The sequence below is a fragment of the Podarcis raffonei genome, chromosome 6 (assembly GCF_027172205.1).
Source record: "Podarcis raffonei isolate rPodRaf1 chromosome 6, rPodRaf1.pri, whole genome shotgun sequence".
Classification (NCBI taxonomy): Eukaryota; Metazoa; Chordata; class Lepidosauria; order Squamata; family Lacertidae; genus Podarcis; species Podarcis raffonei.
In genome coordinates, this window is record NC_070607.1 from 39,923,917 (window position 1) to 39,943,576 (window position 19,660).

General features: G+C 41.3%; 1 protein-coding gene across 5 annotated transcripts in view; it reads right to left on the reverse strand.

The window, feature by feature from the left end:
- NFIA (nuclear factor I A) overlaps positions 1-19,660 on the reverse strand; it is a 409,131-nt gene that overhangs the window by 291,523 nt on the left and 97,948 nt on the right. The window contains exon 1 of one of the 5 annotated variants that reach the window (XM_053392241.1): positions 14,864-14,980. The exons of the other annotated variants lie outside the window; for them this stretch is intronic. The gene's annotated coding sequence lies outside the window, so the exon portion shown is untranslated. Of the gene's footprint in view, positions 1-14,863; positions 14,981-19,660 lie in introns of those variants that run through there. 5 annotated transcript variants of the gene reach the window in all.

Sequence of the window (19,660 nt, forward strand, 5' to 3'; positions counted from 1 at the left end):
TCCGGCCGGGAAAGCGCTGCCAGCAGACTAGGCCTCCTTCCAAACACCGCAGCGGCAGCAGGAAGGAAGGAGAAAAGGAGGGGAGCTCTCTGCGCAGTGCGAGCCCTTTCTGCAGGCGGACGCCGCGATGAATGGAAGGGGGTGGGGAAGAGCAGGAGGCACGGGGGGGGGATGTAACTGGGCGACTGCAGATTTGCTGCACGGCGCAGGACGGGTCTTTCCCGAAATGTAATATTCTGCCACCGGTTCCCTTAGCTCAATAGTGCGTGCACTGTTCCATCCTAGGTGCATTTACTCGGAAGTGGCCCCCTTTGAGTTCGCTGGGAATTGCTCCCAGGTAAGGAGGCGTAGGCTTGCCACTTAAGGGGTCAGAAATCCTCTCTTGCACAAGAAAGCTCCATAGACCCTAGAGCCTAGACTTTTACCCATTACTTGGAAGTAAGTTTCCTTGCAATTAATGGACTTGCTTCCATTAATTCACATGGTGTGTGTTTGAGGAAACTGTGTCAGAATGCTTAAATTTTAAGCGCAAGTGTTTGGGAAGCACCAGTGAAACCAATGGGTACACTATCGTGCAGTCCTTGGAGTAACTTCTCTCTTTCCAAAATCCTTTGGTCATTTCATTCATTCATTACACCATTCAACTTGAAAAGTAGTTGCAAAATGTCCAGTATCTACGGTACCTGTAAAAACAGACCACTAAAGGATCTCAACCATCTGCTAGTGTAAAACAATTTTTTCACTGAAATTATTTTAAAACTACTGCTTGCAATGTGCCTTATGCTCAGTTTCTGTGATGCTATTTTGGCCTGTTTAAATCAGGAAGGTTTCTCCCTTTGTGGACAAGTCTTGTTTGTGTGTACGGTCTCACAGATCAGCATATTTAAGGCTTGAGGCATGCATATCTAGGAGAGAATGCAAATATAATGCTTTCTTAAATTGCATGGCAGCTTGTTCCTCTCCAGCAGTGAGAATTCTGCAGCAAAATCAGGCAACTCTATGAGAAGAAATTTTGTTCAAAGTTAAATCTTGTCTTTTCTTTTTCTTCTGTGTCTGCCCCTGCAATCTGAGGTTTGGCTTGTTCACAGAAATTTGCTTTGCAAGTGGCCTTCTGCAGAAAACTTGTTCTATGCTTGTGACATGTGATCCTGTTTTGATTGTGACTAGCATACGAGTGGATGGAGTAGCTGTGCCTTGCATTAGGACAGAGCTTAGGAACCTGTGGCCTTTCAGATAAAGTTGGCCATTGACCATGCTAGTTGGGCCTGGTATAAGTTAGAGTCCTACAACATCAGGAAGACCCCTGCATTAGGAGTTTGGAATAGATGACATCTGGGAAATAGAGCGAAATAGAGGTTTTCTCGCTTTGGAATAGAGAGAAAACCTCAATGCAGAAAATACTGTTTAGTTGGCTAACTTGTTTCAGTGGCATTGTAAAACACAACACTGATCATTTGCAAATTATTCTTAAATCCTCCTCTTAGATCTTGGATCTTTTAGCCCTACTCAGCTCTAAGATTTTGCCAGCAGGGGAGACAATACCAATACTGGATTGGATGGCGTGGTGAGGCAGTGGCTCTCACCCAAACTTCTGGCTGCTGAGTTGCTGCTGCTTGCCGAGAAGGAGAGGGGTGAGGCAATAGGAAACTGCATTGTGGTGAACAAACTGGCAGGAACACAATTTCCCCCCCTGCCATGCGCTGATCCCACCCAGTAAGCAGCAGCGATGCAGGTGCAAGGAGGTCAGGTAATCACCACTACCCCACCATGCTGTCCTCTAGTGGTCAATACTGTGCTACATGAACAAATAGATTGAATTGGCATCTGATAGGTTCTTATTAGATATAGCAATGAAGGCATTGTCTGCACCTATGTTCACATTATGAAGGAACAATGTAGAAGTGCAGTCTGTTGGGCGGAGAGAAGGAATTCTGAATGTTTCATTGCTTTCCCCCATTTAATAATTTGGATTTTTAATGTAACAGACACTGAAATGGAGACTATTCAATATTTTGTCATGATGAAAGTTGATTTAGCAATCAAGCATAATGTCCTATATCATAGTCCACAAACTCAATATTGAGTTCTGCTGAATCCTAGTTATAAAAACTTGAACATATTTATTCTATATACCAGGGGTCGGCAAGGTTTACCTCGCCTGGGCCGGTTCACTCCAGTGGAGATCCCTTCATGGGCCGGATTGCGTGTGCGCCTGAGTGTGCATGCCTGCGATTTCTGGCATCTGCATCTGTGCAGGCGTGATTTCTGGCACTGTGGAAGCAAGCCCCTGCGCTGCACTGCACTGCACTGGTTTAGCGCAGTGCGGGGGACTCGCTGAGCGGGCGGCTCAGTTCGGGGGCGGCTCGTGGGTTGGTTAAACATCCCCTGTGGGCCGCTTGTGGCCCACGGGCCTTAGGTTGCCAACCCCTGCTATATACTCTACAAGTGTGGATCCTTATGTAGGCACCATCTATGAACAATGAGTTAGCAACAGATACAGGAAAAACTGTGTGCAGAACAACAAACTTGTGGGGTGGGGGCAGAATCCCAAAGGTGCAAAAAATAAAATAAAATTGGCCCATTGCGACTGGCCACAAAGTGTTGGGGGCTTCCCAGAAGCATCTAATTGGCCATTGTGGAAACAAGATGCTGAACCTGATGGACCATTAGATCTGATTTAGGAGACAATTCCTATGTTCTCATATCTCATATGTATCCTGCCTTCAATATTTAAAATGTAAAATTGTTCTAGATCTGTTTTTTATTATTATTATTTTAAATTGCTATGTGTTACTGAAAGTAAGCAGGTCTTGTTTATCAACAAAGAGTACCAGCTGCAGTCCAGAGCTTGTCCCATCTATTGGACATGCAGGGTGGGGTATTCGTCTGACTCTTGGAAGTGGAGCATGAGGACATTTGGACATGCACTAGCTGTTTGTTCCTGCTACTGTTGTTGTTTCTGTTAATGCTGATTCCTGTGACGGCAATTGTTTCAACAGTATTTTTTGTCAAGAATGGATGACAGGAGTGTGCTTTGCATCTTCTTCCAGCCTGACCATATCCAGGTTAGAAAAAAAGCATTGGTGACTAAGCCGCAATATGAGGATGGTGTGCATAAGTGATGGTGCACTGCTGGTGCAACTCAAAGGAAATGGCACAGGGGGATTCATGAATGGCTGAAGAGTAGGTGTGTGTGGGGGGGGAGTAGATTGGCAGGCTGGGAGATGTGGTTGCCCTAGTAACTTTGGTAAGTTTTGGGACTAAAGGCATTGTAATGTAATGTTCACCTTTATACTTTCAAATTCAGGACACCTTTTTCATCTTGAAAGAAATTGTTATTGAAGCTCAAATGTTTAGAGATTTTTTTTTTTTACTATGGTTAGCTCTAATCAAATTGGAAGATCAAAAATAGGTAAAAGCGCACTGGAGTAATTAGGCTTATGTAAAATTATTAGAGTGGTGGCAGAATCTTGAATTACATGGATGAAAAGTTACATTGTTGATAATTGGCTATTTGCACAACTGGCAATATGCATTGATCACTATATATTCCTGAAACTTTCCTTCCATTTCCTAGGTTAAGAGTGCAATAACATTCCAAAGTTTGCACATACATCACACCAACCTGAGCTGCTCATATTTTATATCTTCTGCCCACTGGGATCAAAATGTTGCCATCCTCTACTGAATTGATCAAGCAAGCATTGTTAAAAAATTAAACTCACTATCCAAAATGTTAGTCTAAGTTTTGATTGTTGCTAATATACTTTAAGGTATGGTACAAATTGTGTCAGCTCACCACCATCCAAAGAGCAAAATGTGTATTCTTCTTGTTAACTTCTTTTACTTCAGCAATTAAAAAATTGAATTAAAACTTCTGTTATAAATTGTAAGAAGGACACTATAGAGCAAAGTGATAGTTCTGTACGGGAGGTTAAATTTTATTCATTTATTTCACAAGATCATTTGAATGTAATAAGCGCTCAAATCAGTTTACAAGAAGAACAAAACAATAAAATTATCAGTTCAAAACAGTTTAAAACTATTCAAAACATTCAGAGAATAAAAATAAACAATAAGTTAAATACCAAATTAAAACACTTGTTAACATTCTGCATGTCTGGATAGGCTTGCCTAAACAAAAATGTTTTCAGCAGGGGCTGAAAAGAATACAGTCATACCTCTTTTTACGTTTGCTTCATGATACGTTTTTTCAGGTTGCGTTCTGCGGTGACCTAGAAGTACTGGAAAGGGTTACTTCCAGGTTTCACCACTCGCGCATGCGTAGACGTGCAAAATGACATCATGCGCATGTGCAGAAGTGGCGAATCGCAACCCGCATGTGTGCAGAAGCGGGTTGCGTTCCTTTTGGGTTGCAAATGGGGCTCCAGAACGGATCCCGTTCGCAACCAGAGGTACCACTGTACAGTGAAGGTGCCTGCCTGAAGTCAAATCGGCAGGGAGGTCCAAGGTGGAGGTGCTGCCACGCTAAAGCACTGATTTCTTACAGATGCAGAACAAGTATTATGCAGCATATGTAACCATGCCAGTTCCACAAATCTAAGTGGTCAAGTGGGCACAAATCAGGCAAGATGATCCAACAAATAAACTGGTCCCAAGATGTTCAAGGCATTATATACTAATAGCAACACTCTGAACTTCACCTGGTAGCGTATCAGGAACCAGTGCGGGTCTCTGAGCAGAAGTATTATATGCTGATAAAGTCTCACTCCTGTCAGCCATCATTTTAGGGTATTCTGCACTAACTGCAACTTTTAGATCAAGCACAAGAGGAAACCACAACTTTTTTCATCACCTTCCCCCCCCCAAAAGGGGTATTTGTAACTGGTTGATAGTTGTTCCAGTCTAAAGGATCCAGAGCTGGTTTCTTGCAGAGTGACTGCGCCACTGCCCCTTTCAAGGCAGAGGGAATACCCCCTCACACAATGTAGCATTAACCATGCTCTGGACCCAACCAATCAGACCCCCTGTGCTAGATTTTAAAAGCCATGAGGGACATGAGTCAAGAGGCCATGTGGTCAGATATATTGCTGCCAGCACTTCGTCGTCATTAGCAGACTAAGCTACAACTGATCCCACAACACATAATTGATTCTGACCCTGGGTACTTCAACCAGAACTGCAACAACTCCAGCGTCAAGATCACTCCAAACTCCAGCACCTTTATCCTTTCCTCCATGCACTTTTGCTTGTGGTCCCTGTTTCCTACAAGGGAATGTGACCCCGAAGGCTTGGGTCCTTCTTTCTAGTAGCCACTGGCCCCACCAATGTCCTCTATCCCCTGCCACACTTAACCTCTTTCCAGCCTTTCTTACAGCATAGCTTGGACCAGACTGTTTTCTCTCAACACTCTTTCTTGGGCTCTCTGGGCTGCACTTTTAGCTCCTGTAGCTCCACTGACTCATCCTGCTACCCCTACTGCTTCTGATGGAGCTATGCTAACTGTTACAAGGAAATGAAGCCTTGCACCATGGGGCTTGGGGAAAGCTAAGGCATATAAAGAAGGATTTTCACCAATTTGCTGCTGAAGGTTATTGATGAGAACCTTTGAGGGATTTCAGAGCTCTGAAAATCAGAGGAGACATGCATTGTGTATGCACAGCATAGCTACGGCATGCCAACTGAAATTTCTAATTTTATAAAAACCAAAGAACAGTCCCTATTTAGCCAACGTTTTGAAGACACTGGCCAATTGCTGCCCCCACAATTCTACCAACACCGTGTGCCACTTTGCCTAATGAAACAAACTGTTGCACATGATTCTGCTCGAATGAAAATAAGTCTCTTGTAGGGCTAGAGTTTCAGAACATGTCTGTAGGGCCTGTCTAGACAGAAATTATCTTGCATTACAGATAAATTTACAGATTAAGCAACACAAGTTTCTGCTGGGGATAAACCTATATTAGTTTAAAACCATATTTGTTTTGTATTTTTAAGAATCAGTTTAACGTTGTGCATTTATAGCGGAGAATAAGCTGAGAGAGGATGCCACATAAAGATATCACTGCACAAAGTTGTAGAGCATCCTTTGCCAACCTGATATCCTCCAGGTGTTTTAGACTACAACTCGCAATGCCTGATGGGAGTTGTAGTCTAAAACATATGGAGGTTGTGGAGGGTTATTGCACTAGTTCAGCAAAGCTGCTAAATAGATTAAACATAACTGTACATTCAAATGATGGTGATTATCTGATTTTAAGACAGAGAACGGGAGAAGAGAGAGAGCAATTGAAAAACAACAGCTTTACAGTCATACTGAACATTATCAATGCTCCAAAATTCTACTTTTGATGGTCTATAATTCTATTATTTATTAACATTTTAAAACTGTTTTAATCTGAGAGGGTCTCTGGGTTTATCACCCAGTAGAGTGGCCATTCTATGGAGGCTAATTCTAAATTCTGTGCATGGTTTGTGACTAACTCATACCCAGAATAGACTCATTATAATCAATTGACTTAGGTCCAAATTCTACAATGTGAGATGCAGCCTATAATGTGCAATAGCTACAGGGACCTGCTTGCAAGGCACTTGCTTGCCCCTTAATTCATGTTGCTTTATAGATTTGATAGCATAATTTTGCACAAGGACTGCTTAAACAACAGTTTTAGATATAGCAGCATAAGCAGTTCTCTTTTGTTGATAAGGGAGGTCCACAGCATCAAATGGCCCCTCAGCTGTTCTACATGGGAGCTTAGGACAGCTCCCTTAATTCAAAGTCAAATTTGATGGAAATCAGCTGACCAGTTTAAATGTGTTTTAAGCTGAAAAACCCATAGCTTGGTAGTAAAACACATGGTTCATGTGCAGAAGGTTCCAGTTTAATCCCTGGCATCACTTGTTAAAAGATCTCTGCCCAATATCTTGGAGTGACACTACCAGAGTAGAAAGCGTTGGTCTGGATAGATCAAAAGATCTGGTGATAGAAGACAGCTACATGAAAATAGTATGCGTTGTGAGTTTACTAGTGAGAAATATTCTAGTTTCATTACTTTAACACTGCAAAAGTGCAGTAAATAATGCATTCAGTTCTTGATTTGCTGATGTATGCTTGTTAGCAGAAAGTAGAAACTAAGAGCTTTTCCAGATATATGTACATACTGAAAAACTAAACAGGCAGATAGTTATTTTACTCAAGATGGTACTTCTATTTCCATCTACAATAAAATGTGTCACAACAATCTTTAATAAAAAAAAACTATTAGAACATCCATTTGAAAGTTCTCATGACATCACCAATTATAAGTGGCACACTTCACTATTTTGTACACTTTAAACTCCTTATTTCATTTAAATATTTTATTTTTTAAAGGCTGAGGAACCCCTCACTACAGCACTCAAATTATGGATGTTATCTGCTAGATCTTCGGACCAAAAGGAGACAAGAGTTCTAAATATTTAGCTAGCCCCTTTGCAATGATGCTACCATTTTATTGGCCTTCTCCGTATAAAGAATATAAAACAGCTATGTACTATGACTTCCCTGCACAATAGCATCCTAATATATAAAAATCCTCTGAAGGTTTAAACAAAAAAGCAGGCTTGTAAATTTCTTTTTTTGTAATAGAGAGGCTGAAGCCTCAGTGTTGCTCATTACCCATCATATAAATACTGATCTCTCTCTCTCCAGGTATAATCTCTAATCAAACTGGTTTTGTAGGTTTTTGTGTTTCAGGCTGGGTCCTAGCAGCACACATGTTGGTAAGTGCAGCCATTAGGAAATAATCATCAACGTATTTTTCTTCATTGTGCGCACATAGTGGACGTTACTTATGGGAAGTACCGGTAATATTACAAAAAATAATAACAGCAACATAATTTTACATATAACCCATGTGTTTATAGCCCTAACAAGGCAGATTATAATTTTAAAAAACTTAAATATTAATTACATTTTAAAAGACTGCTGGGAGATTGAAAGGTGACAAAGTTAAATATCAGAAAAAATAGAGCTTCATTGGTGGGTGATACGAACACAAAGGTTGGCTTCAGATGAGACAGTGAATATCTCTTAACATTGGGTGGCACACATTTTCTGTAGGAGAGGCTTAAAAGCAAATTTCAAATATGGCCAGTGCTCAAATCATTCATTGCCTTTATTAGGACCTATGTCATTCTAAATTCAATCTGCCACTCTTTAGGAAGCCAATGGAAAGAGCACAGAGCTGGACTAATGTGACCACTTCCTCTCAAGCTAATAAGCAGTTATGCTGCTGCAGAAATTCTGTAGAAATTGCGGACAATGGGGTACCACTACTGAAAATAATAACAACACCAATAGTCAAAGCGACATGGACTGCTGTGACAAAGTAGTTATTGAATAAAATAAGGATGTGGCCAATGCAAGTTGCACAGCTGAAAAGAAACACTGTTGCATCATGTCTTATATGTGATATTTCATGAAAGAAGTTACATCGTCTTGACTTAATCCAGCTCCAAATGCACTTGTAACAGTTAAAGGTTTTCCAGCCTCAACAAAGTGGAGATATAAAAATAAGAAGGGTTTGCTTACCATAGTTGTCCCACAAGTCTACCCATGAAATACTAATGACTCCTTTCCCCACATATTAGTGATTTAATTAAGCTGTGCCCTTCCTTTTCATTGCCTGTATTTACATTTGTAAATAAAAGTTTGTGTTAAAAGGGGGAGGGCATACCATAACAATCATACTAACCTACATCAATCATAGTTCAATTTACAAGACTTACACATAAATTTATTACAGTTGTATTTTGTCTTTTCCCAAAGAACTCAGGTAAGTTAAAGGGACAGTGCTCAGTGGTGGAGCATCTGCTTTTCATGCAGAAGCTCCTTGGTTCAATCCTCAGCATTTCCAAGGAGAGCCAGGATAGATCCCTGCCTAAAACCCTGGAGCTTGCTCTCAGTTACAGTATCCAATACTGGGTGGACCAAGGGTCTAGCTCAATATAAGGCAGCTTCCTGTGTTCCTAAGTAGGAATTACCCCATTTTTCTATCAGCACAACAACCATTTGAGATAGGTTAGGAGAAACAATAATGTCTGGCCCAAGATCACTCAGTGAGCATCATGGTTAAGCTGGGATTTGAACCCAGGACTTATTGGTCCAATTATGACTGCAGTGTACAGCAAATTATTACATCAAATTACTGCATCTTACTGACGTACCCAACAATTTGATGGGTACAAAACAAAGTTGCAGGCTTGCAGCATTCACATGGCAAGAAACACTTAATAAATTGTGGCTAGGAGCAGGTGATGTATTTTACTATTTCAGATTCATACCTAGGAACCATTATCAATGTCTTTCTAATGCCCTTGGCCAGTAAAGTGAGATGAGCACCGCAACCCCAGAGTCATCCGCGACTGGACCTAACGGTCAGGGGTCCTTTTACATTACTAATGCTGCCCAATGCCCATTATTATCTTTTTTTGTATCCTGATCTGGATCAGATTCCTCCAGAAAGTACAAATTTGCACCATTAAAAGAGTTGGTATTTTCCCACTGCCACATGTGAACTGAGTCCTATAAACATAGGGGCATGATCCACAGAGCTGCCAGTGCTCTTTCAATGCATCACCATTGGATGCATCACATTCTTATGACAATAATACACTGAAATGATTTTTATATATCCTCATAGTTATCCAGATCCATCACACTGGAGGTGCCCCAAAGCTTTAGCAGGACCATCTTTAAACAACTTTTTCCAGACCTGGAACTTGGGTGTGTAGCTAATGGTGGCACTGATCTTTCACACTGCAGGTGTTAGTAGCTAGCACTGAACCTTTCAAAGTCTAATATCCTACGGGGAGGCTGGCACTGATCCTTACAAATGAGATATTTCTATAAATAAAGGTCTCATTTGTTTCCAGCCTTAAATAACCAGATTGGGGAACAAACAAAATAGGAAACAGTAGGCCTTTGTAGTAACAGGACAGACACGTCTTCCTTCATAACTTCACGAAAAACTTACAAAGAAACTCATTCTTATCCTTTATGATCAAAAGACTTGGCGTCCCTCATTCTAGGGTGGAGATTATCATCGTCACCCAGCAAAAGATGCCAACCTTTTCTTAGAAGATAGAGCAGGCAGCCTTCTCTAGGTAGGCAGCAGTCCCTGGAGCAGCTCTAATAAATGACTTATTTGTGTGTTTAAAGGGCAAACTACATGTTACACTGCAGCCACATACATGGGACCCAAGATTGTCCCTCCTCTGTTGCAATGCATTCTCAGCAGGAGGTGATTTGCACTGGAGAACCCTTCCCTTGAAACCTAGCCCTATCTAGCCACCCTTAACCCTGAAGGGCTGAAGTTCTGTTTTTGACAAACAAGTGTCTGGATCCCTGAAGGATGAAAGCAGTTGGGAGTTTCAGGGAGAAAGCAACTGAATGGGGAAGAGTTAAGCACTCTCTCACTTCTGCCCCTTGTTCAGTGCAAATCATGCACTCCAGAGGCATTGTAATATACAGCTGCTGTCTAACATGTAGTGTGCTGCTTGGGTAGTATTTTGAAATTAGTTTCCACCTGGAAAACTATAAACCCAAAGTGTAGCTTCAAAGAAAAATAAAAACATTTGAAGATTGAACAAAAATTGTGGCGTATGGAGAATATAATAATTCTTCATTAAACCATACCATCAATAAAATACACCAAGCCATCTATCTTTGGAGAGGCTTTAAAAACAACAAGCCAACCAGCCAGCCAAGGGCTGTACTATTTCACAAACAACTCTACCATATCAATGGTTACAATTTATTATTTATCTGCACTTAGAAATTTGTATTCTTACGCTACCAATAGGTCTTGCTTTCCAGATCAATAATTTTATATTGTGTCAAGTTATAAATAATTAGCACTAAAAGCTAATTATTACTATACTAAGAGCATTTATCAGTTATTGGTACAAATAATCAATGAAACCTTTCATTGCACATTAAAAAAATGTGGGTATTTAATCAGGACTGTCCCTGTTAAAAGGAGATCAATGCATATAGCATGGTTATAAATCTTTTGAGTCCAGCAATGGGGTTGATACGTTTTACATAGAATTTGCTATTGTTTCATGAATAGAAATCATATCCTCAGGATAAAATTATGGAATGTTGTGTTATTTAATAATAAATTTTACATTTTTTAATTTATTAGTTAAAAGCAAGTTACAACTCAAATTTGTCAAATTGGCTTACAAATCTATACATAATAAGATAATCTGAGGCCTGCTCTTATATATATTCACTGCAATAAGAAAACAAACAGAAAAACTGCAGTGAAATATGTTTCAAAATGCACAATGTTTTTAAGAGGCATAATTACTGCAAACTGTATTTATGGACTATGGTGATTAAATGGCTGATTTATGTGACTATTTTGCTACAGTGTCAAAAAAGCGAACCGACTAGTTTTGTCTGCCTTTTATAGTTGTTTGCTACTTTATATGCTATTGAATCTGAAATTCTAGAATTGAGGCAAAAATGTAGATTGTAACAAGATAACTGATATAAGCAAGATAATCTCACCCAACAGAACAGTATGGAAGAGCAACATGGGTTTGTGAAAACTGGAAAATATCTAGAATGCTACCTTTCAACCCTAATTATGATGATCCCAGCCAATGACAAAGAAGTGACAAACCTAGCGGGTTACTATTTAGTTGTCCCCATACTTGCTACTTTCTCAAAAATAGACAACAAAATTCATATGAGAAATGGCAGAGCATTTTCCCAATGGTGATGATCTTCAAGAAATATTTTCAACTTCCTTAAGTACCATAACTTATTGGGGCAAACCTTGTGCCCTAAAGAAACTGGGTAATAAATTATACTCAAGAGTATTTCCATTGAAGTTAAAGGACTTAAGTTGTTTTCAGTTTGTCTACTTGAGAGTATGATGCAGCGGATACTACCCACTGTATATTCAGGGAGAGATAAGGTACTAAGTTTCAGCAGTTATTTTATCACTGCTGGTTATGTATCACAATACCTGGCTCTAAACTGGCTTTTAAAACTAGAAGTTGAACCAAACCTATATATTGAGATGTATAGCATGAAGGAAGTGTGTACGTTCAAAGTGTGAAAAAGCGTATATTCCCCACCCCACCCCATTACGGAAATAGGGAAAATTATATATTTTAGAAGTCTTATTTTCTCTAATTCAGAACCTAAGTTATAAACAGAAATATAAATTTTTGGTGCAAATTTCAGTGCATAGAAAAGAAAAAGAGTTTACCATACAGTGGAGTTTAAGAAACTTGAAATGTGCTACACTTCTAAAATTAATAAAGTTAATATACATGTTAATGATGATTAGGGTTACTAGAAAAACACAGACAGCTTTTACAGATAGACACTTGATTCCATGGACACTTACAAAAAAAATTATAATATTCCTATACACACCCAATACACATCTCATTTAATTCAATGGAAGCTACTTCTTAGTACACATGTATAGGATTGCACTGTAACTCAGAGCAAGACGAAATAATTTTTATAATATAAAGGTTTCTTTAAAAAAAAACCATCATTGGACATACTATTCTGCCTTCTGCCTTCACATGACCTCGTTAATGCATTTACATAAAAATAAGAATTAAAGGTCTATTTTTAAAAAAGTCGCATTCAATTTTTCCGTACAGATTCGTTCTGTAAATATATTTTCAGAAGATTCAATATTTATATTTTAATATATGCATCTCCTTCAGTAGCTAAGATCATGACTAAGACATTTTATAAATGAATGATGCCTGGGGCTATGATCCTGAGAATAATTATGCAGGTGTAAATCCCATCTCAATCAATGGGATTTGCATCCACTTAAATGTTCTTAGGATTCAGGTGACAAGATAACATCTAAATCAATGCATGTTAATTTCTGGGTCTGAAATGTTTGTCTCAGGCTGCATTCCTGTGCACACCTACATTAGTCAGCCCCATTAAATTTCATGGACGTTACTACTGAGGCAATATGCATACAACTGAGCTATAGAATACTTTTAACTGCTGCACTGAAATGCCTGGTACGGTCACGGTCTGGCCTACAAACACAGCAGTTGCGTCTTACGCAATATTGCATTCTGTGACGGACTATTGCATTTTTGAAACATATTTTAAACTAATTTCAAAGCTATACTTTTTGAATATGTATCAGTACCTAGCGACAGACAGACAGACAGAGAAAGAAAGAAAGAAAGAAAGAAAGAAAGAAAGAAAGAAAGAAAGAAAGAAAGTCTCAACTGGTGGTTAGCTTTCATTTCAAAGTAGAATATTCCAGTGAAAGCATAATTTTAAAAACATCCCCCCAAAATACCTAAAAACAACATAAATATGCAAAACGACAGGCCCCTGTGTACCACCATAGATGCTGGCTACACCAGTGCAACACAGTTGTACCACTGGTACAGCACTATGAGGTTGCTGGTGTTGGTTCATCCAGTGCTAAGCACCTGCAGATGCAGCAAGTCTTAGGAATGGGCCACGTAGGAATTAAACAGGGACAATTTGGCTCAATTTGTGTATGTTGATTAAATTTGATACACCAACATCCACATACAAACAGAATTCATCTTCTGGCTCTATTTTTTAAAAATAAATAAATAAATAAATAAATAATAATAATAATAATAATAATAATAATAATAATAAACTTCAAGAATCCATTTTCCAATTTTTGCATGCAGCAAAACATATCCTTTAAAATGGTTAAGTGAGAATGTGCAGCTTTTTATTTTTCAGCAGGAGGGGGACACCCACTCCCCATCCCCATGTCTTTCTTTACACCTCAGCCATTAATTATAATCCTCAGATTTGGACGGTTATTCGAGGAAGAAACGCTGCAAGCCTTGGAGCCTGCAGATGGGTAGAACTGGCAGGTGCTTGCTTCTAGTTTGTTCTACAGTTCAACTCTCTTAAAGCCATACTTACATTATTTTTTTAGGAAGTTGACATAGAAGTGAACAATGAGGTGGGGTTTAATATTAGACTTGCCAGTGTGTTATTAGGTTTTACTGATACCACAATTAGCTCTTGCGGCTGGCAGTCTGCGGCATGCTATCTACCTAGTAGAGAGATTCTGCCATTCTTTTTTGTGAATGGGAGATATTTTTACCCACTGGATTTCCCCCCCTACACTCAAGGATCTACCTTCCAGAATGGTTTGACCTGTCACTTAAAAGTATTTCTACGGAATGATCCTTTTCAACATCCTTTGCTTTCCCATTAGGTCTCGCTCCCCATCCCATGGCCAGTATTAAAGAAAGTGGGAGTGCAAAACAGCAGCTTTTTAGTCCTCATGTCAGAAGAGAGTGGTATATATTCAAAGGAGAGGGGTAAATAGCTGGGTCAGCATTATCCTTCATAACCTCTGCGCCTCTCCCTAGTATCATCAGCATCAAGGGGATATTGACCAGGGAGTCGCATAGGTCACAGTATATGATTATTATTATTTTATTTTATTACACAGTCATTGGATGTGCAGCAAGGGCATTTTGAATCGATCGCCCTGCAGCCCCAGGCAGCAAATAAAACACCTCGCTCCTTAACACACACAGTTATATTGACATTTCCTTCAAAGTTGTGTGTGTGTGTGTGTGTGTGTGTGTGTGTGTGTAGGATTGTAGTGCTTAGGATCCCATCGCCTCCCGATCCACCCCATCACAAACCCCCAAGAGAAGAGTGGGTTTCATTTTTTTAAAAAAATAGAGTTAACATAGAATTGCCACCATCTGAAATATTTTCCAAAATCGGTGGGGAGAAGCGATACAGAGAACATAAACGAACGCAAAAGACAATAAGCGACACACACACACGCCACGCACATACAACAATTGCAAAACACATAAAACGGAGCTTCGGGTACAGAACCGAATCCTCGTGTAAATCCCAGCGCTTGTTCTGCAGTCCCTTGGAAAGGCAGAGCCGAGAAAACCCAGGACGAGGAAAGGGAAGGATCCAGTCCGGGCTGCTGGTTTGCCCCTTCACTGCCAGCCGTTCCTGCTGCTGCAGAATTCAGGGGGCTCCATCAAGTGCCTTTTTTGCCGCAGTCCATCGTGCATTTATATTTATATATATATATTTAAATATATATATATATATATATTTAAAGCCCCAAACCACTGCCCACCCGCCAACATTCAGCTGAATAATGGAAGTTTAAGCACGGAGGAGAATCGCCCAGATGATTGATCGCAGCAGCGAGTCCCGCATCGCTCCCGCCGCAGGTCGCTTTGGAGAAAGCGAGAGCGAGGACGCTGGACGGGGCGGGCGGCTGGGCGCCTGCCCCGCAGTGCTCCCTCTGGAGATTTCTAAACAATTGTTGTTTTTAAGGAATCCGAGTAGCTTAAAAGTGGGTAGAAAAACACGAAAACAGTCCTTTTCCTTACTGTGGGCAAGCGCCTTGTAATGCAGGTTGAATTGGGCGGGGGGGGGGGAGGGAAGCGGCGGCGGCGGGGGGAAAAAAAGTCTAGACGGAGCGAGCGAGGCACGTAGGAGGGGGAAAGTGACGTTCACGGCGCGGCTGCCGGAATCCGGTCACTTGCAAGCAGAGCACGACTTTGCTGCAGCGCGCTTGTCTTTAGCAGACACACACACACACCACGGGCAAAGGGAAGGCACAAAACCTACGCTCTGCACGGGCTGGCGAAGGTAAGCAGCCGCTGAGCCTGGGGAGGAAAGTCCCTGAGAACAGGGGTGCTCCAAGGCTGCTTGCCCCAATAGCCTTCGCCTCCTCCTCCTCCTGTTAATGCCAAGGGGGCCATCGCCAGACTTTTAAACCACCACCATCACTACCACATTTGTGTTACCGCTGCACTGTGTGTTCCAAATGTATCGGGGTTATTGGAGAGTTGTGGAAGTGGATGGGGGAGAAAAGAGAGCAGGGACTTGTGTTTTAAGTAAAACAGACACACAGGAAAATAACCACAGGATGTGTGAAAAGAATAGGCACATTACAAATACACACGTGCTCTGTATAAACTTGTTCAGTGTTATTTTTGCATCAACATTGCTCATTAATGTCATTATCCCTTAGAAATAAACATCATCTCTAGGCCATCTACGTATTGTTATTCTCTTGAAGGTCCATTGATTTCAATGGAAGGAGACATAAGGATTAGCTTAATTCTCTCCTGCCTTGGCTGGGTCATGCCTACCACCATCACCTAATGCACCAGCTGTGCACCTGGTACTGTACAAACAATAGGCAAACACACATTAAAATGTGGCGGACATGGTCTTGACACGCATTCTCTGCCACAGAGTATGTGTCGAAGCCACTTCCACTACACTCGCTTTCACCCACAGAAGCTGAGATGGGCCCCTAGCAGTAAGCCACTTAAAATCAGCAAAGGGCAGGGCATTCACCAGAAGAGGAAAGAGGGAGAGAAAGGTGTTTCAAATACAGTGATACCTCAGGTTAAGAACTTAATTCGTTCTGGAGGTCTGTTCTTAACCTGAAACTGTTCTTAACCTGAAGCACCACTTTAGCTAATGGGGCCTCCTACTGCCACTGTGCCGCCACTGCACAATTTCTGTTCTCATCCTGAAGCAAAGTTCTTAACCCGAGGTAATATTTCTGGGTTAGCGGAGTCTGTAACCTGAAGCGTATGTAACCCGAGGTACCACTGTATGTGCAATTACCGGTAAATGCCTATTAATGGCGCATTAAAATACTGCACATACTCTAATGTGTTTATGGTACTTCCAAATCCTTGAATATCACCTAAGTCTGTTGTTAGTTAACATTAGTTTCATTAATGCAACCTTCCAGATAAGTACAAAAACTTTTCAGTGCACTGGAGGAATTGGGAGCACAGTGTGCTTTGCAGAGTGCACCTGGCTAACTGCTTGCCCAGAAGGAATCATTACTCACCATGGAGAAATGGGGAAGTGGCTAATTAATTGCAAGGCTGCATTAGGATTCAATGTCAACTTTTGTTGAGTAGTATAAGAGCCAGCCCCAAGAGCACCTGATGCTGGTGATTGGAGGAAGTACATCATCATCATCATCATACTGATTACCCACCCTTCACTGGGTTTTGGAGCGGGTTACAACAATCTAAAATCCAGAATCAAAACAGTTTAAACAAATTATAGTCACAGGAGTAGGGCAGATTCTGAAAACACACATCTCAGATGTCAAAGACCAGGGTAAACAGGTGTGTCTTTCAGCATTCCCAGAAAGATGTATAATGCATGTGCTAGATGCACCTCTATGGGGAATGAATAGCACAACTGCCCTCTTCTGGGCCTCTGCCACCCTTCTGAGAGCAATGGAACTACCAAGAGAGCCCTATCTGCTGATCTTAACACCCAAGACCCTGGGCCAGTGTCTCCAACGCTGATCACACAGCGGGCCGGAGGGCGGGGGAGTGTGTGCCTATACGTGTGTGCACACGCTATTTCCACCACACTTCTGGGTTGGAGGAGCACCGAAAATAGCTTGTGTGCATGGGCCTCCTCCGACCCGGATGTTCACAGGAAATAACGCTTGCGACCTGGAAGTGGGCAGCCACTCAGCGCAGTGCCGGTAAGAGCGGGTGGCGGCAGCAGGCGGCGGGGGTTGCCACGGGCTGGATAAACAAGTCCCTCGAGCCTTATCCGGCCCACAGGCCTTAGTTTGGGGACCCCTGTCCAAGAGGGTCTGTAGGGAAGTAGACATTTTGGGCCTAAGCCGTTTAGAATGAGCACCTTGAACTGGGCTCAGAAATGAACCAGCAGCCAATGCAGCTGTTTCAGAAGCTGCATATAAATTCTAAAGACAACCCCAGCCAGTAATCTGGCTGTTGTGTTTCGAAAGAGTTGAAGTGTCTTCAAGGGTAGCCCCACATAGAGCACATAGATTTCAATAGATTTTATTGCATTAGCCGTGTGGCCATAGCATGATATACATAGAAATAACAACATAAAATGGGGGTGGGGAGGTAAAGGTAGATATCGTCCTGGGCGAATACTTAAAGGGGGAAAAAAAGGAAATAACAGAAGCAACAGGGGATTTAAAACACATATTCGTTATCATTTGTTATTCCCAGAACAGGGCCATTCAGAATGCAGGTTTCCCATGAAGAGCTGGTATGGTGTAATGGTTAGCATTGAAATGAACTGAAGTCAACAAAACCTGGGTTCAAATTCCTTCTCAGTCTAGCCCACAGAAACATTAGCTCACAGGGTTGTTGTGAGGATAAAATGAAGTAACCTCACAAAGAGGTAAGGCTGGGAAACAAGAGACTGTACAACAGATTAATACAATTAGGCATACAGAATTACACATAGCTGCTTTAAATGTTTCCTTCCTTTATAAACACCTACTTGTTTAAAGCTAACACATCAGAGGAAAATCTGAGCTGAACTCCGAATAGGATCAGGCTGCCTGGTTGCAACCTTATGCACACATATTTAGGAGTAAGTCCTATTCAGTTCAGTGGGACTTACCTTTGAGTAAGCATACATAGGCTTTATCGCTTGAAAGGCTGGTAGTCAGTAGGATGGTTGTTCTGAATCAGCACAATCCCAGCCCAAATAAACCATGTGTTATAAGTATGGTTCTTGTTCTGCTCTGTTCCTGGCCTCAGTAAGAATGTGAGAATACAGCTAGTGATTTCAGGATACAGTCGTGAAAGTATTCTCTCTCCGCATACATATGCTTACACTGTAGCTCATTTATAAAGTGCTGTGTTATTATCTTTTAACGGATAAGTAAAGTCCCTGCTAGTCTTTAGTGCCAATGAATGAGCCACAAGTGCTATTTGCAGCTAAAAACTGCCACTCTGCATTAATTACAAACAGGTGCACAGTTAGTTTAAATTCTTACTACTCATACTTAATAATTATGAGTACTAATATAAGTTGGGGAAGTTTCAAAACTCTGATAACCTAGAGCATTGTAGGCATTGAATAAATCACTGGTGTCTGAAATGACAAGCCTTTATATAATTTATGCCTCCCAGTATAGGAAAGGGAACAAATTTCAGCTAAATGTAACTTTTAAGTGCTGGAAGCCAGCAGGAAGGCTGCCACAAACAATGCATTTAAAGCACACCCATCCAAAGAATTCTGGGAACTGTAGTTTGTTAAGGGTGCTGGGAAGTGTAGCTTTGTAAGGAGTAAACTACAGTTCCCAGGATTCTTGGTGTATGTGGTTTAAATGTACAATGTGCATGTAATCTGAAGTAATATGCTTTGTGACAGTTATGTTTTTCTCATTTCCAAATATTTTTGATACAATTTTGTTGCAAAATAGTACATGAACCCAATTGACCCATGTTTAATTTCAACCATACATGGACACATTTTCCTGGGATCCTCTCTGGCACAAACCCCACTGGAATGAGTTAGAAATGTGCAAGTATGATTAATAGTGCCAAATGCATTAAATACCGTATTTTTTGTCCCATAGGGCGCACCGGCCCATAGGACGCACCTAGTTTTTTGGGGGGGAAATAAAGGAAATTTTTTTCCCCTTTATTTCCCCCCCAAAACCAGGTCGGGGAATCGAAACCAGGTCGGGGAACAGCGGGATGGCGGCGCTCCGCCTCCCCGCTGTCCCCCGAGCTTGTGGGGCTGGCGCTGGGGAGAAGCGCGCTTCTCCCCAGCGCCAGCCTCCAAACCAGGTCAGGGAACAGCGGGAAGGCGCGCTGCGCCTCCCCACTGTCCCCCGAGCTTGTG